The sequence below is a fragment of the Habropoda laboriosa genome, unplaced genomic scaffold (assembly GCF_001263275.1).
Source record: "Habropoda laboriosa isolate 0110345459 unplaced genomic scaffold, ASM126327v1 scaffold89, whole genome shotgun sequence".
NCBI classification, from domain to species: Eukaryota; Metazoa; Arthropoda; class Insecta; order Hymenoptera; family Apidae; genus Habropoda; species Habropoda laboriosa.
Window position 1 is genome coordinate 1,314,610 of NW_017100263.1, and position 25,159 is coordinate 1,339,768.

General features: G+C 34.1%; 1 protein-coding gene across 1 annotated transcript in view; it reads right to left on the minus strand.

Moving 5' to 3' along the window:
* LOC108573123 (titin-like) overlaps positions 1-25,159 on the minus strand; it is a 156,443-nt gene that overhangs the window by 89,351 nt on the left and 41,933 nt on the right. The window lies entirely within an intron of this gene.

Below are 25,159 nucleotides of genomic sequence, written 5' to 3' on the forward strand. Positions count from 1 at the left end.
GTACATATGTACACATTAATAACATTTGATACTCTTTAACCTCCGTTTCTATTGATCTATTTTATTACTACAAGATTCTGATGTTGGTACACTTTCAAATGTTTATGTACAAATTTCCAGCTTGTTTAGCTTATTCAGTCTGTGGTAGCTGAAAGAGACTTAAATTATTAAGTTCAATTAAAATAATTTGAAATTAAAGTAGCTTTGATAACTCAGCTTTTTTAAAATTACTCTGTATGCATTTACCGATATAAACGCTCAAACGTTGTCAATGCGAAAAATTAAACGTTCACCACAATTAAGGTGACATGTTTATCAAAAAAGTAGATAGCCATTTTTTAAATATAACGTATGAACGTAAATTCGACGATAAAAGATATAAGTATTTGGAAGAGATAAAAAAGAAAGCAAAGGAAACTATAAAATGGGCACAACGTTTGTAACAAAAATAATGTTTCGAAGGTAAGAGGTACTATTACAATACCTTCCGTGTAACGTTCCTTATTAACAAAGACACGAAACATTAGGTAGCAACAAATATCGTTATTCTATGCTTTCGATATCGTTTACGGGTGACCTGTGTCGGTAATAAATGTTTCGATGATAAAAGCTCCGCGCAGTTGGGCCAACAATGAGTCACAGACACCATATGCCGAAAACGTGGCCGTCCATACCAAATCAATGTATCACGTTCAAGTTTGTATTCGGCAATTATTATACAATACTAAACCGACGGTGTTTTTTCTAAAAATTGTGCAAGAAAACATATGCAGCTTTAAATAAAACGCTAATTATTCAGTTTTTTAATAAATATAATGTAACGAGGCTAAGACTGTATAACGAAGTTCGACAGAAGGCAAGATTACGTTTGTTTTTGATAATAAACGAAAGAACTAACGTGGAATGTTGTGAATAGTCCGAAAAATTGTTGCGTTTAAAAAGTCTCACAGCACTGCAAATATATGATTTTGAGAATCGTATTTTGTTCGAGTTAAATTGATGTTTGCGAGAACCGATCGAGAGCTGTGCGTTAAAGTCTGCAAAGTAAAAAGATCAAGGACGAGAAATAAGAGTTTGGTTCAAGGATAGCTTGAAATTTTACACTTTTTTCACGCGCTATCGTAAATGCGATGAATCACAACTCCTGGTTAAGAGACTACTTTCGCTTCTCAGCATTTCGCGTAATTCGCTATCATATCGAAATAAAAGGGATCTCTGTTATGAGTCGTGTTATCAAAACTTGAGGAGGTTGCTAAGTTATAAAATATTATATAATGTAAATATTACATTGTACAATACAATATAATACTTTAAATTTCAGGAAACTTTTTGCAATAAATACTCGGTAAATGAAACTGGAACGTCCAATGTTTAAACATTTGTACAGAAAATGTAGAAATTGCGTCTACTGCAAAAAAAAAAAAAAAAGAAATGGATAAAATAGAAATATTCATAAATCAACATTGCAATTTGTGTTAGAAATTTTCTGGCTATTTTTATTAATATATTCTGTGAGTAAGAACAAGAAAAAATGCTATGCAAGAGTGTAAGTTGCATTTGAAGTATCCCTATTTAAAAGCTTATACAGGTTTCAACCTTTTGCAAATCAAATTCATCCTTTTGCTTATATTTTATTCCAACTTTGAATCATAATTTAAAGGAAATTACTCTTTTCCGTAAATTCTAAGAAGTCTAAAGACTATACATTTAGTAAAAAAATAGAATTGCTCCGATTTTACTTTACTCCACAAGAGAAAGATGTAATGTTCAGTTTACATACACGTTTTCAAAGTGTAACCAGAGTACCGTTATTAACTTGCCTCTGTGACAATTTGAGTAGGTGATTTATTTTTATTCGATTAAGACCGTCAATTATGAATTCCATGTGCAACACATTGGTAATTAATATTGAATAAGTATTTCATGCACATCTTTGTATGACACACAATAAAACTTTGAATTTCTTGACATATAAATTTACATTTGACTTTATCTTCATTGCAGAGGGTGAATTTGATTTGCGAAAGGTTGAATTTGATTTGGGAAAGGTTGAATTTAATTTGCAAAAAGTTGAATTTGGAGTGCAAAACTTGTAAGAAATATAACGAAATACGTGAACAAAGGAGAACAGAATTGAAATTGACTACGTGATGCAAAATCAGAGTGAGTGAAACAAGAAAATGATTTATTATCTACCACTCTGCGAAATTACTTTATGCATTGTATCAATGACACATTTGTCGTAGTTTTGTTTGCGCCTCATATTGTCACAAGTGTTGCGCAACTACACAGTTGTGTATTATAAATAAGTTGGCAGTAATTGCAAAAGAATATACCCGAAGTTCTCTGAATACATGCATATAAACAGATAGATATAACGAGGCAGTGAAAATTAGCAGAGCAAGTCGGTTAATTACTGAAATAAAGGAAAACTCGTAATACATTTGATCGGTAAAAAGAACTTTCTCCGTGGGAGAGAAAAGAGTGGTGGAAAAATTGGCAAAAAGAAATTCGTCAGAGCGTCGAACGACGGGATAAAAATTGCGCGTAAGAAATAATAGTGTGCAGAGAGAAGGGGTGAAATGTGACGTAACATCCGGACGACTTCTTGCGAGGTGGAAACGCTCGAAGAGAATCGACGAAGCGTGCAGACACCATGCGTTGGATCGCTTCTTCTCGCGCGTTCTCCGTTACTCTTGCAGCTTTCCCCGCCGTCTAGCTCTGCTCTGGCCCCTACCGCAGTACCTTGCCACATCGCATTCTCCAAGAATGAATCACTGCGAGAACCTGACGTAGATACGCGAAAACTCGCGATCACCGGCCTTCTTGCCGCTTCTTCCATTCTTCCACACATTTGCCTCCTTCCACCGGTACACCTTCAACACCTCCACGTGAATGTCTGCTCCTTCGGGGAAAAAGATGTGCTTTCTCCCGTGAAAGCATCCTTTTACAATTCTAACGACTTCCACGAGAGAAACTCCCTGTCATGCCTGTCTAATTTGTTCACCGGCAAACTGCAGATTACCACTTGTGTATCATCCGACTATTTGCAACCGAGGTCAACCCGATGCTTGATCGACTTCTTATTACCCTACTTTACCGACCGAGGTGTAATACAATATCTAATCTGAATATTTTAGTTCATACGCGGTCGGATCTTTTGTTGTCGTTTCAAAAATTTAACAGTTTCGCCCAGTTCTCGTACAGTCATTTTCTATTATTGTTTTAGGTAATAATATTTTGAAATTTATTCAATTCAGAAATTGGCGAAAGGATGTATAGTGTGAAGAATTTTGCAAAAATATTGAAGGTGATTGTTTAAATAGTTTAAAAGCAGCAATTATTGACAACTCTGTTTACACAATCTTACCATAGCTATTGATTTGAACGTTGTAGTTTACATAAGCATACCTTGCAAGTATCAAAATCTGTGTACCATTATCTTTGCAGTGGATAAAGCATTTGTTCTAGCTAATTCGATTAATTGTTTTCGATGTAATTATAGATAAGGAATGTCAAAGATTGAAATCAAAGAAATGATTAATTTGGCAATTTAGAAGCAAAAGACCACGTACTCTTCTGTTTATATAATTTATGTAATTTTTCGAACAATGATAACAAATACAGAACGAAACCTGTTAAAAGTAGTTTTAAAAATAACATATTTTGTACTGTTCAACTACGAACATTGACAGAATTAGCATTAGAAATAAAGGAAAAAAAGAAATTCAGTTATCGTGATAGATGCATAGATTTCCTTTTAGAACATCGTAATGCGTTCTAACAAGTGAAAAAGAAGATAACTCAAATGAAACAAACGAGTTAGTCACAAACTTGATCTTCGTTGTGCGATGCAACAGTTTGCGACATTAAATACTGGAAGAAACACCATTTTCATGAAATATAATTTAAATCGTTTGTATTCTATTATACAGGGTGATTCACCTAACTTGACGACCTGAAATTGCTCGTAAACTATTCGCTGTACCAAGTAGTGCATGAAGCAAAAGTTGCATAATTTCAAAGGGGACATATGTTACAATAATTATTTTTTTTCTACATTGCTTTTATACATACAGTTTTGAAGGTCACCATGATCTTGTTAAATGAAACACCCTACATTTCTTTCTGGAAATTAAGAGAGCATTAAAAGTTGAGTAAATAAATATTAAGTTGTAATATGTCTAAAACGAATATTTATCGAGATATTCACGATAGAAGTTCCATTCTATTGAAGTATCAAATTTACAAGTAGAGAAATATGCTTCTGCGTGTTTTTGTCTAAATTCGATTTCGATAGAATAGAACTTCTATCGTAAATATCTCAATAAATATTCATTTTAGACACAGTACACTTTAATATCTATTTACTCAGCTTTTAATCCTCTCTTAATTTCCGGAAAGATGTACAGGGTATTCGAAACTTTCTGTATAAAAACAATGTAGAAAAAAAAAACAATCATTGCAACATATATGCCCCTTGAAGTCAGGCAACTTTTACTTCATACACTATTTCAGGTCGTCAAGTAGGTGAATCACCTTGCATACAACTTTTTACAAACGTTATCACATTTTTAGGTTCTGTAATGCTCTTTCTCTTTCTTTTTGATTCTAATGCTAGAAACATAACGCGGTTAGATAAAATACACTTGGATGATGATAGGGGCGTGGTTTGAGCAGTTACCGGAAGAGTCGGTATGTGTCGCAAGGGTTGCCTGTCACCTGGATGCTCGCAAGATTCAACGTGCACAAAGTTCTTTCAACGTTACGCGTGCACCAGCAAATAGGAAACTGGACAGCACGGAGAAAGGCTAAAATCTAAACTCGGACAAGCTTACTCACTCGACCATGAATGCGCCGCCGTTTTCAAATACTTCGCCGACACGCGGGGAGGGGAGAGAGAGAGAGAAGAAAATTACAGACAACATTACGGCCGTTAAATTGACTAGAAACGCGGCAAGCCAGAAAATATGAGGCAGATGAATTGCAGTTCTATCGATCTAATTTGAAACTTTTCATCGGCCTGCCATTTCTACGTAAATTAGTTCAAGAAAGTAATAAATCATTTGGATCGCGATAACAATCCTTTCTCGTCTTCGTAACGTACCGATAAATTTAGAATGCTTTCTACCCACTTCTTCTTATCTTAATTAAAAAAATTTGCATTTGTATGTAAACGTTATTAATTTTAATACTACACAGTTTCGTCTGCTTTTCTTTAAATTTTACGATGCAGTTTCTAAATAAAATGTAGATTCAACGAACTTTTAATCTTTAACTTTAATATATTCGGTAGAAAATGTAGTGTTATTTTTAGTAACAAACAAAAGGCAGAATTTACTGTTGTTTGAAATTTTCAAAACTAGAAAGCTTCGTAAAGGAGGATCGTACGTAAGCAAAATAGTAGAGCATTGATCGAATAGTAATCGAAAAGAAAGAAAATATTTAAGAAAAATCAAATCGTGCAAATGAAAATAATCAGACCTAGATAGATACACACTTTTTGTTTAACTTGAAATTGACCGATTTAATTAACGAGTATGAGAGCAATGGTATATTTATTTCCAATAAGAAAACGTTTCAAGTAAATTCTAATGTGATGGATTCTATAAGACGAGGAGGCCTTCGCTATCGTTAACCGATGGTTATATGCAGTCGTAACTCTTCAAATTACATCATGAGTCATCGGAACTTGTCCTATACTACTGAAGCGAAACCCATTAAAGATCGTACAGTAGAACGTAGCAGTATCTTGGAAAGCACGAAATCGATTATTTTCTCGATAGTTCTTGATAAAGACTGATTCAAAAATGGTAGAACAAAAAGGAAATTAATCGGTATACTTATTGCAAACTGTAAATTAACATCTACTTTCTAAATACCAGCCAATTGTGAATTCAATTTTACCGTAAATTGGGATTAAATTACCTGCATTGTAATACAACATTTATTTTCAAGATAGTTTATACTCTGTTGGAGGATTCGATTAAAATAACGATCGAAGTGGATATCTCTGTGTAAAGTTTGAAAAGTTCACAAATTTCTTAGCACTGACGATAATTCGTAATGCAAATGTAAATTGTACACCGAATTGAAAATGCAAAATAAAAACTTCCAACGAAAATGCATTCGTTATTTACAAATATATAGGTGGCAACACTCGTGTAAATATGCTTGATTGATTTTTTTAAATGTTATACATTCGTATTTACATATTTGCTTAAGATTATCGGGATAAATTTTTTCAGCAGACCCCATAAGGAAAAGGCAAAAGGTGTTAAAGTGCATAACTCTTGACCGAAATAAGATATCAGAGCGGAATATTATTAAATATTCGAACATAATTACACAAAAAAATTAAGCTTTCTAACAATATATATTTCTATATATTTTGGATCCTTAACACTTTACCGACCGGTAGCGGTTGAACATTCTACACACTTTCGACCGGTCTCACTCTGCCACAGATGCATCGGTGACACCGGCTCTGTTTAGACTCTAGACTATTGCGCAGGAATATACGCGCTTTTTCTTATACCTGCAGAAATATTAAATTAAACTTTGACCGGTTAATAGGTTATCGGTCGGTAAACGTTGGCGGCAAAAAGCCGGTTAATAGGTTATCGGTCGGTAAGCGTTGGCGGCAAAAAGCCGATTAATAGGCTACCGGTCGGTAAAGTGTTAATACAATTTTTGTGCACGTTTTTACTTTCCTAGGGTTCCAAAATTTTTGTATAGTTATAATGGCATAAAGTTTACATAAATTACAATGATATTTATTGTGAAGTGCACGCTTTAATCTCTTCCTTTTCCTTTCCTACGATCTAGCAGGAAAATGAGAAACCAGAAAACCGATGAGTACCCAAAATTTTGAAAAATCAATTGAAAATAATTTCACATAGTTTTCGAATACAGTCTCTTTCGAATAAATAAAAAATTTGTTCCTATATGAAAAGGAAAATTTTACTAAATACAACTGATAACATAAAGCAGCATGTAATGCAGTACGGAATATATTATAAATTCTACAGTTTTATGTTGGCGAATGGATGCAATTATGTAGCAGTGTACACGAATTGAATTTTACTCCCACTTCATTCGTCAATTAAAGTGTAAAGATATATCTTACAACTATTACGAACGAGATAAATCATGTCTCATTTAATCTATATTAGCTGTTTCTTTCATTATTCTTGGAATTGTTATACACGATATGCATCAGTTCACTACTAGATGCTGAAGAGAGTAGACGTGTTTTTCTCCCTGTCGGTGTAAACAACGGTTAGGAGTTATTTCGTGTCAGTTTCAGTGTGAGTGTAGTTAAAAGCATCGCAAGATAAGCTGCACGCGTAGCAGCTAGCCTCAAAATGGGAATTGTTAACTTCAGCAATTGCCAAGTAAGTTCCACCCAAGAAACAAAAGAGTAATATGGAAGATGAAACCACCAAGACAAATAGTACTCAAAAGACATGTGCTAACGCTACTGCTAATGAAGTATTCCTCAAAAATGGCCAAGTATCATTGTGGACCCAAAAGATGGTATTCCTATTAACCCTTTCGAGCCCAATTTAATGAAATTCTCGAAAAAGACAGAAAAGAGTAAACTCTGAATTCACAGAAATCGTCACTTCCGACGCAATAAACTAACTATATCAAGTCGTCATTACAACTAACAAAGTACCATTACTCCAATCGTTTAAATCTGACGATTCTTCTTGTATTAATGATAAAGATCACGAATACCACCACGATAACGTTCAAAATGAGGAGAAAATTATGTCCATTACGGTGTAAAAATCGATAATGAAACAAAGCTTGTCGAGCCCAGAAAAGTAAAGATAAACAGAAAAAGAAGAAAACTTCTGAGTCTAAACAAAAGACTAAAGATAGTACTAAAATTACTGACGGATTACCGAATCTTATTAAAAAAATGTTGGATGATTCACCACAAAAATTCAGACTTAGCTACAACCAACTGGAAGCCTTTACTGAAAGAGCTTCTGGATCTTCCGCCTTAGATACATATAGCCTGAGAGTACACAACAGACCTAGAGACAAGCACTCTCAGACACGATATAAGATATCTACCCCGGTAGATAAAAGATCGATACAGAAGAATTAAAAGTAAGCTGATGAAAGAATTAAACGTGTCGGTAAATGTCTGAAAAAATTTTTAATGAAACTAGAGGAAACCAATTCAGACTATTCCGCAAGTTAATTACGCAATTACCAAAGAATATTACTTTTTATACATAAATTCGATATTAAAATGGAACAGAATATGCGAGGATCGTCAGAAAAGTAATACTCGTTTTCAAGTAACAACAATACAAATGTATTTTAGAAAGATTTCTTTTGTGGCTGTAGTATAATATACTTAGTTATTTTTCAACATAGTCGCCGCCCCTATTTAAGCACTTATCGTAATATGAGACGAGTTTTGTATACCTTCGTCATATACTTCCGCCGCGTGGTCACATAACCATCATACACTCGCCCTTACGTTGCTCCGAGGACCAAAAGCCTTCTTCACCACTCTAAATGGGAAGTGCCGGATCATCCTGTCTACAGTCTGGACTTGGTTCCAAGCGATTACCATCTTTTCGTAAAATTGAAAGGGTTTTTTGGGCGGACGATGTTTCGTAGGAAATGAAAATTTAAAGCACCGATTGTTACTCGCGGCGGAAGTACACAAAAACTCGTCTCACGTTAATAAAAACAGCTAAGTATATATACTACAGTTGGAAATGAGAAACACTTTTTAAAATAGATTTGCATTATTGTTATTTCAAAACGGATATTACTTTCTGGTTGAATGTTAATGAGTACCCGCCAATAGTTAATCTCGAAGAAAGAAACTTCAAGAAAGATCACTTACCAAAACTCCAAAGTTATAAAAGCTACGTTAAAAATAGGCAGAACGACACATGTTCAAGCGGAGGAGTAGCATTATTTATAAACAACAAAGCTGATTCTACTGAGATAAATCTTGATACTGAAATAGAAGCCGTTGCGGTCGAACGTAGCTGAAGCAATTTGCATTGATATCGAAAAAGCGTGTAATATGAAATGGAAAACGAGAATCTTATGAAACGTGTATGAATTTATTAAAAATTGTCTTGAAAGAAGATTTGCACAAGATTAAATAATATACTTATTCGGAGCGTAACACTTTCGCCCCCTGTAATTAACGATGTTGCTGAAGACCTCGAAACTCCAGTAAAAGCCCTGCTATTCGCTTATGACTTAATCGTATTATGTAAAGGAAAAAATTTTAATTCGATTAAGGAACTAATACAAGAGTTGTTAATCGCCGCGTAAAGCCGGTCAAACAAACTCTCGGCTATGAAAACCGAATGCGTTCTATTTAACAAAGGTAAACGGAAAATCGATCGTACTGAGATTTCCTTAGAAAACAGAAAACGGTGTTTCGTTGGAAACGTTAAATTTTTAGGGATTTATTTTGACGAACAATTATATTACACGTTTAAAAAAGCTTAACGAAAACTGCATGAAAAAGATAAATGTTGGGTTGTTCGAAAAGTTCGTAGCGATATTTAAACCATCCATTTTTAAACCATAATTGACACAGTGATAAAAGTTAAACGGTATTCTCCTCAAAAGTTGAAGGTGAATGCAACGCACTACTCGAAGTAAGATGAACAAGGGTGGATATAAACCGAACTATGTTTTCTGCAGTGGAGCGTGGATGTTGAATTTTTCGTGGCAACGCTCCACCGCAGAAAATATGGTTCGCCTTGGGAGTAATTTGAGGGGTACGTCGGATTTATCTTCAAATAACGAGTAAAACACCTTTTAGTTTTTGTCGATATCTCAATTAGAAACGGAGATATATCAGTTTATAGTGCGGGATCTTCGCGTCTTAGGTTGTGTGGGGTTCGGGCCGACTACACTTAAATATCGCAACCTCACGAGAACACTGTGCCACTATTATCGGAGCTACCGCACTCGTCTGCAGCGTTAAACGTCTGTTTTCGAGTTTGTCCTTGTCACTCGGTCACTATCGCACGTTCACCAAAAGGGCGCGGAAACGTTAACTGGGTAGACGGATCTAAACGTTGCCTCGTGGTCCGGATTTGTCCACGCCAGGGAGCAAAGTCGGAGCCAGGCAGGATTTTTGTCCGTTCGATGTCCACACAAGGGAGCGTCTTGGAGCAAGTATCCGTTTTTGTCCATAAAAATCGTAGATCGGCCCTCTTTTTATCCTTGCTGGGGGGTCCCCTGGTGAATTATTCCGACATTTCGTTACGAACTTTTCGAACCACCCGGTATGTACCTCCCCGTTCACCTTATGAATAATTGGAGGAGTGGGTTGGGTCCGTCTTCAAATAACGAGTAAAATACCTTTTGGTTTTTGTCACTGTCTCAATTAGAGATACGTCAGTTTGAATTTTTCCTACATCGCGCTACGAACTTTCCGAACCACCCGATATATTAACAGTTTTAGCCGACGAAAACTGGGATACTGATAACAAAAATGTTATCAAGCTTATACAAAGCAATTGATTACGGCTGTATTATAACTCGGCGAGACATGAAATCCTATAAATACTAGATCGGATACAAAATACAGCACTACGAAGTATAACAGGAGCCTTTCGCTCAAGCCCTGTAGCGAGTATACAATACGAAGCAGGAGAAATTTCGCTATAACAAAGAAGAGAACTACGAAGCCTGAGATACGCTGTCGCTATAAGCTCTACACCTAAAAACTTAGCCTACGAAAGCAGGATTGCTTCGAGATTTACTAAACTGAAAATTAAGAAGTTACCTCGCCGTTTTATAAAGAGTCAATAAATATTTAGAAAAACTGAGCATAAATTTACCATGTCAGTGGAATATGAACCACGCCAAAACTCGCCATGGATGTTGGAAACATCGCAAGAAACTATACAAGAAGCGTTATACAAAAAAAAAAACTTATCAATGATAGAGATAATGAAAATTCAGGCATCAACTACATACACATATATTTTGACAAATAAAACAAACAGTATGTTTTTTTTATCAAAGATCAAAGTTTAACAATCGTGCAATAGAACAATCAAATAAAAATAATTATTCAAACACTGTAATATTCAGCAGTTCCTCAAATGCATTAAACGTAAAAACAAAAAATTATCGAAATGAACTACCTGCTGTTAAAAGGAAAATACGCAGATGAAATATCAACCTAAATCCAACTCATTGATATGAAATCACCTTCCTTATGCGAAGACTGTAAACGGTACTTAGGTAAACAAAATTGTTAACTTAGAATGGAACACTGTATAGCAGACCAAGTCCTCGAATATACACGAACTAATTCACAATTTTAGTTATAAAATGCAAGACGAAATTTTAAATAGAAATGATCAAGGTTTAGAATTGGTCACACAAAATTAACACATGGACAGTTAATGGATAAATCGCCACCGAAATTGTGAACAATGCAATATTCAGATTAGAATTAGGCAATGTACTGTATGTGATAATGTGTAATTACTATGTCTACTGTACTGTATTAGTATACGTGGCTAATAACCATTAGCAGTTGGCGCGACACAAATATTATAAATAAATAAAAAAAAGAACGATTTGAGTGGACAATTTGCTGAAACAAGGGACACACCCATGGTATGTCATTGTACTGTTATGTTATGCGTAATTACGTTCGTTAAAACCTTCTTCCCTGGTGTTCTACTTTTAACCGTAACACGAGTAGGGCAACTGTTAATTAATATGTACATTTTCTGTTTCGTTGTGTTACTGTGAAATTTCGTGTTCACTCGTACTTATTAACTTTGGTCACGAAACCTGTCCGACAAATTAAAGTATTTTCAAGAATTCAACAAAGAATTTTCTTGTTCGATTAATTTAAAAAGCCATTGCTGTAATATATGCACGAGTATGAAACTTATGCGAATCAAAGGTTTACAGAGAAACTTTTACTTTACGCTTTTGGTATTTAAATACAGGGTGTCCAAGAAAATAACGTGAAACTTGAAGAACATTATTGAAAAATGTTCGACTCTATCGCATCAAGATCTGTAACAGTTACAAATAGAACAGCAGACTGTTGAATTAATGTAACATAATCTAAGCGATATTATAAACATGTGCACATTTTCAATGTGATGAGTAAAGCTTTAGCATAAAAAGGAAAGAATAAGATAAAAAAAAACTGCACATATCGAAACCAGGTTGAAGTAAGGAGTCAAAGGATATGCATAATACGTCGCTAACTTCCTAAATATTGTAAGTATTATAACACTTCAGCAACGGTTTACGATATTCCCTACGCTGGCCTAATGGAACTTGTTGCATCGACGACTCTTCGGAGAAAGGCGCCGATGCAGCGAGTGCAACACGTAGGTGTGGCAGACGGCGTTGATACCCAGAAAATCGGCATTTTTACGACAATATCCAGGATCATCGAGACGGGTGGCCTTTCACCGCGGCCGAAGAATAAGATTAGTTCCATGCATCGCGTGAAATGAGCAAAGATCAAAGGGGTTGAGCAATCTAAATGATCGGAATCCGTGGCAAGTGCAGCTGGCATTGTTGTTGCGATCCGAAGAGCAAGCGAAAGGTCGTGCCTTTAAGGAAGAAGCCGGGAGAACTGTCTATTACAATAGCATGTACCAGGTTTTGTCCGAGATTACCGTTGTTCGGTTCAGTGTTGGGCAAAAGTTATTTCGAATAACGACTACATTCAATTTCGCGAATTTGTTTAAACAATTTTCAGAAATGCAGAATTATCTACCTTTTAAGGGTAATAGTTATTTATATTATTTAAAAGTACAGGCAATGTTTCAAATTTTATTATTGCTACTAATATTATTACTAAATATTCTGTTGTTGAGCGTTATTTTATGAATGCTACAAATATTTTTGGAGGAGGAATATTTTCAAAGGCATCGCGTTTGTCGCGACCAAATGTGACTTCTCTATTTTAGAGGTTGCCCCTTAAACTCTTTAGTTTTCGTACCAACCCTCCTTAACTCAAAATAACTCGAAACTTCGGAAGGAAAATGGGGAGTGAAAATAAAATTACTGGAGCGTGTACAATGTTAATATTAAACTAAATAATTAACAATGCATTTAAACGAAAAAAAGGAAATAATAGAAAAGAATTTGCTCATGCCGTTATTGTAACAAGTCGAAATATTAGTTTTGATGAAAACAGTTCGCAAATTACATATGTAGGTATTTAAGTATAATACTTATTCCGCATATAATAATATCGAAAACTCTGTTAGTAAAATAATCAAGTGTTTATAATTTATAATAAACATTATAAATTAATCACTTCTATTTATTCGGTCGGTATGTTTTTTAATTAACGGTGAGTATTTTTAAAAACGATTAATCGGTAAAAATGAATATTTTGGAAAGTGTAAATAATTTATTGTCAGTATTAAATCACATTTTGTTTATTTGCTCGGTATTAATTTGTTTTTTGTTCAATTACTGGACTCGAGGAATGGTGTCAGCAACGATATACCATAGACGTGGAAATTGCACGAGAGAAATTAATTCAAAAACGATAGAACACTCCTGATGACTAATTAAGAGTCGTCTCGGTGTGCACGCTGAGTCAATAAAGTCGCGACGACACACAATTCAATTTCCAAGCTTCGCCGGTCTCGCTTCTCATTAACTATCGACATTGCCAGACAATAAGGTGCGACATCTTTGTCACAAATTAACATTTTTCGCCGTTGATCCCGTTGGATGATGTCACTATTAATAAGCAGAGGATAAATGTAAGCAATCTATTTTAGTAAATTGACATTATTGAATTGGTATCACCGACCTACTGCTGCTGAAATTAGCATTCGTTATATGCACGTTGAATATTTCAAACAAGTTTAATAAATATTTTAAAGCAGGTTATTAATATGTAATGAAATTAATTCAAATCAATGCTTAGAATTACGATATACGTATGTAGACACATATAAGGCGGCACAAAACTACGTGAAATTCTTTTCCATTTTTTTATAAGTCGGAGAGCAAGAGGAAAACAAAAAATTACAATGCAAAACTGAAGTTTTATGCATTTAGATATTTTCATTAATTGCAGGAAATGAAGTGACTTAAATAACCGCTTTCTCGCGCTTCTTTCCACATTTAAAATACCAATAAAAAGTAAACGGAAGAATAAAAGAAGAAAATTAGGATTATCATCGTGATCTTTATTATATTAAAAATGCTTGTTTAAATATAAAAAGAAAAGTGTAAACTAAAAAAAAAAAGTATGTTAATTTGTTCTGCAGCATTATTCTGTAAAACGTACGAATTATTATAGAAAATATAAATATATACTGTGATGAAGAAATACGTTTCTTCCTGAATTGATAATATTATATTATAGAAGCAAATGTTTGTAAAATTACGAAGCTGATTTGAAAAAAATGTAGATATGTTAGGTTTTTAAATAAAAACTAATTTCATTCCAACTATCGTAACATATTCCTGTGTATATGTTCATTACTGTACCTACAAAAAATATGCAATTTTTACAATAAACGAGGTTCAATTAAATTTAATTGTTGCGATATTCTTCAATGTGAACGAACTATTTAAAATCTATCAGTTGTAACTTTTCTTTTTCAGTCATTAACGACACTGTTTCAGGGAAAAAACCAATGACTTTCGGAAAAATCCTTCGTCCGTTTTCCCTTTAGCGTGCAAACTGTCGTCGTGGAAATGATATAGGAAGGTAAATGGAATGAATGAAAAAGGTGAAAAGAGACGTTCGTTGCTCTCCCTGATTATGCTTGTCAATGACGTAACACGTAATAACGTACTATGCTGATACACTGAGTCACTCGCGGGTACATGTAATTTTACTAGTTTTACACATTCAGAACGTGACACCGGTGCAATTTTGCCATCAACCGATTAACACTTACGAAACTGTCTTCAGGATACACCTACCGCATGAAATTAATCGCTTCCCTCCTTCCTGTCACAGACGTATCTTGCGAATCAAAATTATACCTACACGTACGAATATTCTTACTTGCCTTTCAAGTTATTTCCTGGCATTCTACGTCGAGGTAGATTAGCCTGAGCATCTGCTCAATCTATCGGAGAACATGCAGTTACGTAGATTTCCCGAACTCTAAGTGAAACGCTTTCATTCCTTTACCACAGTTACTCCACTTAATTTGTCCAAGTGGAGATAGCCGGCAAAGAAATTGATCTAATTAAGTAGGAAAAAAGTCGATAGTGTTAACGGTACCGTCTTCTTCTTGTCAAGCTTAGGACTTTTTTCAAGAATTTAATGGCTTTATTACTACTTTTATTACCACTGATTATATGTAAAAAGAAGCTCATCGACACTTATGAACTCTGCATTTCTAAAGGGAACTTATTGGAACGGATTCAGAGAGAAACAAAGAAAAATAATGACAATTTCACCTATGTTCGTTCGTATTATACCGAGAAGTAGGTGGGAACGAAAGGCTGGTTCTACCTGTCTTTTAAGGCTTTAAGGTGGAGCTGGGTTGGGTAGGCCAATCTTCGTAGAAGTGACTTTATGATACTTGGAACGGGCCTCTGGTTGAGTTCACTTGCCAACAGATCACTCGGAAAACGCGTGCGGGGTCGATGACCCGCCACTTTCCTCATGAGAAATGTTTGTCAGCTGTTAAAATCGTTCATACGATGAACGAAATGATCAAGAGGAGAATCGTGTCTGTGCTGTGGCGCTTGTATTTTCGGCACCAAAAAAGGTACAAGGAAGTCCTTCTCCGGTAACCGTCGATGCAACGAGTTATTCATTCTCGAAACATCTCCGCAAATGAAATTATGCGATTGCCGAAATCTACTTTAAAATTTATTGTTACTCGTTCGTGGAAAAACACACGGCACGAATATTAGATATCCACGACCTATTCGCTTATCGACTAATATTACATTTCAATTTTAAATAGAATCTGCCAAGATTTGTATTTTTCTAGCATGTAATTACACTATAGAATTATTATCTATAATTGAGAGTATTTCAAACGAAATATAATATTGTTTTATACAGAATTTCTCTAAACTGAATGGTGAAACTGCAGAAGAACTTTTTACAAGTAAAAATAAGGAAGAAATTAGAAACATCTCAAACGTGTAGAAAGTACGATAACAGCAAAAACTTTGAACACGAAGAAAAGAATAGTAATGGGTTTTCTATTAAAATGCATCCATGATATTTATGTAATCTGTTTATATTCGATGTTATCTGTACAATTACCAATAATTATATTGTAGAATTTCGTGTAGGAAACTGTCTTTGAAAGTCTTCAAATAAAAAGTATATGGATATGTATTTTGCATCAATGCAAAGAATTAATCGTACATTTGAATTATAGGTAAACGAAATTGGTAGAAAATTTATAGAATGTTCAAATTGATTGTTGCCAAGGACAAATAGCATTTCAAAACGGAATATTTATTGGTAACTGCTTCCCTTTATATTAGCATAAATTAATAAAAATTTATAACACCTTTCTCTCACTTTTATTCACAGAACATGTTAATGCGATTTAAACGTGTAATTTGGATACACCCAGTACGGAGAACTTTAATCTGTAATCTGAATCAGAGAAAAGTGAATTTCTTTCAGAATTCACTCACATTCTTCGCGCGTTATTATTATAACCACTCTAAACGAACCTGATTTACAATTCAATCTTCCTAGAACATATGCACAACATTGCTGCATCACGTATACAATCTAACGCGAGAACCGCAAGAAAACTAAAAAAAATTCATCGTTTATCCTAGAAAATGTTGTGCAATAAATATACGCACATCGAACACATGTGTATCAAAATTGATATTATTTTTTTCAGCCTCGTAGAACTGTTGATAGTTTGTCACGATTAACCCTCGGACAACAGATGACGTGATAGTCTCACGCACGACGGACGCCGGGTCAAATATGACCCAATAGCAAAATCTTTTTGATAAGCGAACGAAACCACACTTTTTTAATTTTACTAGGCGCTGCATTGCGTAAAATTATACAAATGGTTTATGATTAAAATACATAACATATTTAGAATATAAGAAGGGGAGAGTTGTGACTCTGTTTCCAACGTCGGCTGAAACAAGAGACACCTAAAAGTTGGGTCAGCGGTGACCCAGCAACCGCCATCTGAAGACTAAACTGTGTAAAATTTTAGCTTCCCATTTCGAACGATTTTAGAAATATTTACTGTTAACGTTTTGACAAATTAAACGAAATAAACCAACAGGTCACCATTTCAGTATCAATATTTCGGCTGTGTTTAATACGCTTACTATAAAGCTGAAGAAATGCTGTTTCTAAATATATGTATATTTAACGTTATTCCCACCTTCAGATGACTTAAAAAAAAATACCATTCAATTCCATCAATTGCGAGTAGGCAGGTTTAACGTCGTCCTACGATTCGTGTGAAATTTGTTTAAATAATACGTTAAATATTAATACCTTTGCGTCGCAAAACGTTAATCCATCCTCATGTAGAATTACATGTACAAGCTACAGACTACAGATATAAAATACGGAATTTCGATTTTCGGACTTTCGTTACACTCGTAATCTTTTAATATTCTGTGTGAAATCTAGTTCTCAGGCACGGAAGACCTTAAAAATTGGGAAAATTTTAAGGATTTACGATGTTTTAAACTACGTTTCAATAAAATGCAATTTATTGTTATATCTACCGATATTTTAATTATCATCTTAGAAAACTATTTACAATTCGGTACAATTGTTAATATTAAAATACTTCAGAGAATTATAATATTATATGTAAATATACAAAAAGAAAATAAATATCACGCAATAAATATACAAAATATTTAATAAGTATGCAAAATGTTTGCACACAGTCAAACAAGAGCACGTACTATTAACAGGATGTAACGTACAGAGTATTATATTGCATTACTAACGCACTAACGATATTGGTACAACCATAATAGCAAAACACTAATAATGTAATTCTACTGTTCTATACTCAGCAGCATGCATCCGTCGATACAATATATCTTATATTGAGAACAATCCTGTTCGATTGTTACTGCAACAAATTACAGTATAAATTGAAATTAGCAAAAATATTACTGTAGACGTTAGATGGTTATTATTGGCGGACTGATAAAAATACAATTAAATGTGGTTGGAAAGGGAAAAAATATGTATAGGTCGAACGAAGAGGAAAAAAACACGATTGCCTTAGGATCTATTTGGAGAAGAATTTTGTGATTTCAGGTTCCCTTTGTCCACGCGAGAGTCTAACAGAAGCATCGTGGACGTAGCGCGCGTATCTCCAGGAACTACGTCTCGTTCGTTTTTGTCGGGCAAAAATGAAATTCATCCGAGAAGCAATGCAAGGAATGTCGCCGTGAGTCAGATGCGAACGCACGCGTTCGCACGCCCGCTAAAATTGGAACTGGTTGGCGTCATAAACGTAAAAAGCCGCGTGGAAACGCGCCTTTCCACCATATTTTCAACCCATCTGTCAATTTCAGCTCTTTCTCAAAGGGGCAACTCGACGAACCAAACGGGAAATCCTTTTGCGCGCAAGCGATATTTCACGATTCATAACGGAGATCGCGTTTCGTATATTGCTGAAAAGTGGAGAGGGAAAACGGTGAAAGGATAGGAGATAATAATGGAGCGTCGGTGAAGAAAATTTTAGAAACCATTGAGATTTTCATTTGAACGAAACATTTGCTTTTCGATTAACTGACACAGACAAGGAGTGAAAAATGTATTTCGAAATTGTAACGTTCGGGTTTCAATATCGAACGAAATTAAGAAGAAGAAAAGAAGCGAGGCAAATTCGTACGCGACACAGCGTAGAACGTTTAAAATTGCCAGAAAATAAATTAAACGAATAAATGTCTATACGCGGTGTTTGGTGGAAAATCTACTACTGCACGCCACATTACCAAAAACTATCAACGACTTTATAATACAATATAGCATATTGTATCTACAATAGTATAAAACAAGTTTATCCTACTTTTTTTTAGATCGCACAATTCGGTTCACGCCAGCAGCGAAACAGAACAATGCCACTTTTTACAATCATTCACCTTATTCAGAATTTAGTATATTTCTAAGAATTAACACAGCCAGCTCCAAACTCGTCCACAGCTGGAGCCTATCACACGGCTCTCTTCCCCCTCCACTCGTTAAACGTCGTTCCGCGGGAAACCTTCACATTTTGAATGGGGCACCGGTTACAGCAGAAGCGTACTCAGGCAAACTTATGTTCGAGCGTAGTCACATGATCAAAAACAAATTTCAATTTGCACGATTACAAGTCACTAGAATCTAGAACTACAGTATATTCTCCACAAGTGTCTGACCGCAAGAAAGCTAAACCTGACACTCGTAGAGTCAGGGACTACGTTTTCAAGCCTTGCGCCCGCCTATGTAGTTTGCCGAACGTAGACAAGGACAACGAATAAAAGATAAGCATGAAACGTGAATCGAGGCAAACAAGCGATTTAAATACAAATTTTTTTAATTTTACGTTTTTTTATCCCGAAAGTTTTCTTAACATATTGATGAGATTTTTTCTGATGAAAATGACATAAAACACGACATAATTTGAACAACATTTACTTATTAACACGTTCACTGTCACGCCAGATTTTAAGCATAGGATTATAATATTATGCTTTATAATTTTTTTTTTTTTCAATTGAAAATAATGTCTAGCTAGCTATGACGTTCAAAATTTTTAGTTGACAACATTTATTTTATTTTAATTATTCTAAACATTTGAGGCACTCCAGTCACTGATGACCACCATAGCCATATCGAGGAAACAATCTAATGTTAATACTTATTGAGTGATTAATTTAATTTCATAATATATCGCTTTAGCGAGCCACCGTTTGGTTGCCAATTGTTTATCACACAGAGTCGGCCTACTTCCACGTAAGAAAAAAAAAATATGTAGGGTCGATAGCAGCAGAAAAGCTGCTAAACAATTAGAATTAAATGTAACGATAGAAATTATTGCAATAATGCGTAATGCAATTGAAAAATTGCAGAAAAGTCTGATACAAATGTTTGAAAAGTAAAATATATAAGATGAGATACAGTATCTTACCACGTAATGTAACTTTTTATTGTGTAACATATTAAAAACACTGTTTGGGAAAAATTTGTCACAGAATTGCATTTCTTATTTAATCTTCCTTTACTGCTACTTCTTGTCAAATTTTCTGTCAGAAAATTGAAGAAATTCTTCTTTGTGTTTCGTAGGCAATTGATTACTAATTTGCTATTGACAGATCGATGTTAAAATTTGATGTTAAATGGAACTCTCATATCTAACATAGTATCTGAATAATTTTTCAAGGTATTTAATTAAGAAACGCGCACATAGTGTTCAATTTTCTATCTTAGAATTAACTTACCTAATCTTACGAACTACTTAACCTTAAAACTTTCAACTGTGTGTGAGAATCAGAATGTCCACGGGTACGCGTAGTTCTTAGCTTGGTATCCTTTTGCAAAAGTGAGAATTTTCTTTGGAAAAGGATACCAATTACCAGGTCCCACCACGAGGAGGTGACTACGCAAGGGACCCGACAAAAACACATGCCCTACTGGCAGCTCTCTATCTTCAGAGATACGCGATTCTCATTCGTAGCAAAGGAGATAAGACACTTTATCAAAAATTCGTGTTCTTAACATAAATTTTTAAGGAGTGTCTTATATTTTATTTGAAATTGCAACGCTAATCATTTTGTCATAGTTAATTTAAAGATTGGAAAAATTCAATGCTCTCCTTTGATAAGGTTTTAAAAAATGATAAATCGCGGTCAGATTGAATTCGGAGCGCAACGAGAAATTCGCTATCATTCTAAAGAACCAGCGAGCATACACGACGAATTTACTCGCGAGTATCGCGCGCTACTCGCGAGTGATTAAGTCGCGAATAAACTCGCAGGAACTGAGTGATCGAGAATTTAATGTTCTATGTTTCGAATCGACGATAGCAAAATGTAGAAAGCATTTTTAGTAATTAGCTACGAATGAGAAACGCGTATCACTGTAAGAGAGCGCGCACATTGTACTCGATACAATTTTTCTATCTTATAGTTACTTATTTTATTTTATGGACTACTTAAAAGTAAAACGCACGCATCCCACGACGTCCATCGGCGGATGAATAGAATTATTTTTTATTTTCTTAGGCTAATTTATTTTACCTTATCAACTACAATCCTTAAAATTAAAACTCACACACACGGTTCTTAACTTAGAACTTCGCTTACTTGCTAGTTTAATTTTGGAAAAGGAGAATTTTTAAGAAATGACGCGAATTGCCTAAGATTCACCACTAACAAGATTCGTCATTACGTCAAGAATCCTATTGATTTACTTGGATATTCCATAATTTCTTACTGAATATGTATTCGACAAAGGACGTCGAGGATTGGTATAGTTCCTGATTTTCTAATTGAACTAAAATTCGAAATAGTTGGTGGAAACTGTAGAAGCTTTATTATAAATTGGAATAGATCGATGGGCTATTGTGGAATAATAATTAGCAGTGACAATTGTTTGACACAGTTACCTATGGGTTACCACAGAATGTTCATTAAGCAAATCTCTCGCATCAATTATATATTTTCGTTTTGTAATTTTTCTAGCTAAAGGAATACTTGTAACTTCTGAAAATTAGTAAAAATTAAGAAATTAGAAATTTTGTAACTTCTGAAAATCAGTAAATTGGGTTATTCATTGCAAATAAATAAATTACGAGTGTATATTCTGGAAGAAAGTGGTAAAATTTCTGAACTGGAAATAATACATAATGAATATAAAAAGAAAAGAAAAAGGAAATATGCGACTCACCATTCACAGAACTCACAGCTGACCACTGCAACATGGACTTGGTTGCATCTCATCTTCCTCTCAGATCCATGGAGTCTGAAATTCCCTCAGTGAACCATTTGCATCCTCTAAGCCTTGAATTTTAGTTCCATCAGCTAGATTTGAGTCCTCCAAGCCTCGAAATTTGGTTCCACCAGTGGTCCAATGCCAGATTGAGTGACTCAAAGTCAGATTTAAAGATCCACAGCCAGATTGAGAGATCCACAGCCAGATTTAAAGACCCAAAAAGCCAGATTGAAGGACCCAATGCCAGATTGACTACGTTTCAATGTCCTCGTTACTTACTGGTGGTTTAATTAATTTGCTAAGGATTAAAAATCAGGTTGACCTGTGGTCGTAGATTAAAAATAACCATAGTACAGCTAAATTTATCGTGTTAAATAATTCTTTTTACACGAATGAAAAATGTATTCAATGTTTGTTTGTTATAGTATCGTGAAATGAATTATATTACACATTTTCTCTATTCACACTGAATTTAAAGATTATAACGATTAAAAATCAACTTCACCTGTGGTCATTTATCAAGAATAATCATAATAAAGCTGCAATTATTGTCTCAAATAATTTTTTTAATACGAATTAGGAATTTATTCAACGTTTGCTTGTTACTACTTCTTACAGACCCTTTATACTGGGCCATAGACACTTCGCGGCGTATTTTGACCTGAAGGTTCTGAGATGTGAATAGAGTGGTCGGGGGCTACTAGCTAGTCTATGTCCACCCTGTACACACTCAGCCTTCTTGTAACACTTGTATACATTAGAATCAATTAGAATTTCTATTACTAATTATTAAACAAATTTTAACAATTACCGGCACTCGCTAGGCACGTAATATCAGACTTTAAATACTCGACTTCGAACTTCGGTTTAGTCATAATTCTATTAATGTTATAATAACGTATAATTTATTAATTTTCACAATTTTATTATTAATTTATACTTCCCAAAATTTGTTAAAACATTAAATATTATTATTTATACATTTTTGCAAGTTTCTGTGACAAATAAGTACGTTTCAACGATCATATTACTTTCTCGTTGTGAAATCAAGTTCGGAGGATTAAAAATCAGGTTGACCCTTGGTCGTAAATTTAAAATAGCCATAGTGAAGGTGAAATTATTATTTTAAATAAATGTTTCTATACGAATTAAGAATCTATTCAACGTTTATTTGTTGCAATACCGTGAAATAAATTGTATTATATATTTTCTCAGTTTAGACTGAATTTAAACTTCGTAAGGATTAGAAATCAGGTTGACCCTTGGTCGTAAATTTAAAATAGCCATAGTGAAGGTAAAATTACGTTAAATAATTGTTTTTATACGAATTAAATATTGATTCAACGTTTATTTGTTGCAATACCGTGAAATAAATTGTATTATATATTTTCTCAGTTTAGACTGAATTTAAAGTTCGTAAGGATTAGAAATCAGGTTGACCCTTGGTCGTAAATTTAAAATAGCCATAGTGAAGGTAAAATTATTACGTTAAATAATTGTTTTTATACGAATTAAATATTGATTCAACGTTTATTTGTTGCAATACCGTGAAATAAATTGTATTATATATTTTTTCTGTTTACACTAAATTTAAAGTTCTGTTTACATGTTATAACAATTAGAATGTAGACGTTTTGCCGTTTCACGGTTTTTCCTCTGTTAATTATGTGTTTATAAATCATTTCAAACTAAAGCAGCACCATGCCCACCCTTAATTAAACCGTCTCAGTAGTTTACCGTAATTAATAATCTATTTTCGGAATTTATACGAGAATTTTTGAATTTTAGTAAATACTAGAGTCAGTGCATCGCGTATTGAAATAATAGCTTATACAGATAATCTTTTGAAATTACTCTTAATTAGGGAAAATCTTGAATCTTGTATGGAAGATGAAGATTTTCAGGAAATATTTATTTTTCAACAATGAATTTTTGTTTTATCGATTAATAACGTACGAAATGATTTTTGGAAAATTTTCTTCGTTTGAACGTTCGTTTAAGGTTCGACTATGATTATCAAATCTCTCGAAACACCGTAGAATGTTCAATTTTAAAAGTAACTTCTTCAATTTTTGGATAATCTGGGTAACGTGTTAGTGTTGACGATACACTTTCGAGTATAGACGTTAAAGTTCATAGAGTGGTCGGGGGCTACTAGCTAGCCTATGTCCACCCTGTACACACTCAGCCTTCTTGTAACACTTGTATACATTAGAATCAATTAGAATTTCAATACAATAGACTGAATAACAATTCATTTTAACTAATACCTATTAGAAATTTTCCTTTTAAAACAAATATAAATCATTTTACCAATTACTGGTACTTGCTAGACATTTAATATCAGACTTTAAATATTCTCCTTTCGGTTCTTTTAAATACAATCAAATAATTTCTTCAATTATCGATACTGACTTGGAATACTCCGCTTCGAATAAAATATTTCGAAATTATTTTGAAGGTTTAGGGAAATAAACATTTGAATTTTAGTCATCGTTGTTCTTCAGACTTGTCGAATAGGATATTGAAATGACTTTGAGAGGTTGCCTTTTCGTTACTTTTCTTCCAGCAATTGAAATTAATTTGAAATTTTTCATATATTTTCTCTGATATTGAATTTTGTTTACTAATAATTTACCATCCAACGAATTTGCATGAATTGCATGTTAAGTAGTTAGTTGATTTATTATTGTATATTGTGAGCTGATTTGGAACGAGTGCACTATGCCCACCCTAAATTAAACCGTCTCAGTAGTTTACCGTAATTAATAATCTATTTTCGGAATTTATACGAGAATTTTTGAATTTTAGTAAATACTAGAGTCAGTGCATCGCGTATTGAAATAATAGCTTCATCCCTAGTTCGTTTATTATTGAATATTTTTACGCGTTTAACTTATGCTTCTCCCCAATTCTCGTCGCGTATTTTATTCAAATTTTCTTATATTCTAGAATCGAAAAAGATACGAATTCGCGATTTTTCTTTTGATTCTTTCAATTTTTCAATTGCATTACGCATTATTGCAATAATTTCTATCGTTACATTTAATTCTAAATGATATTTTTCTATTATGATTTGTCGAGCCGTGAAATCTCGTAAAGGAAACCGCCTGGTGTAGCGTTACACGCTTGACTGACTGCGAGCGAGATAACATGGGCGCAGCAATGACGCAGACCTAGGCGTAGGACCATCTATACTGTCACTTGTAGAATCCAAACTTACTGACTCTTGTA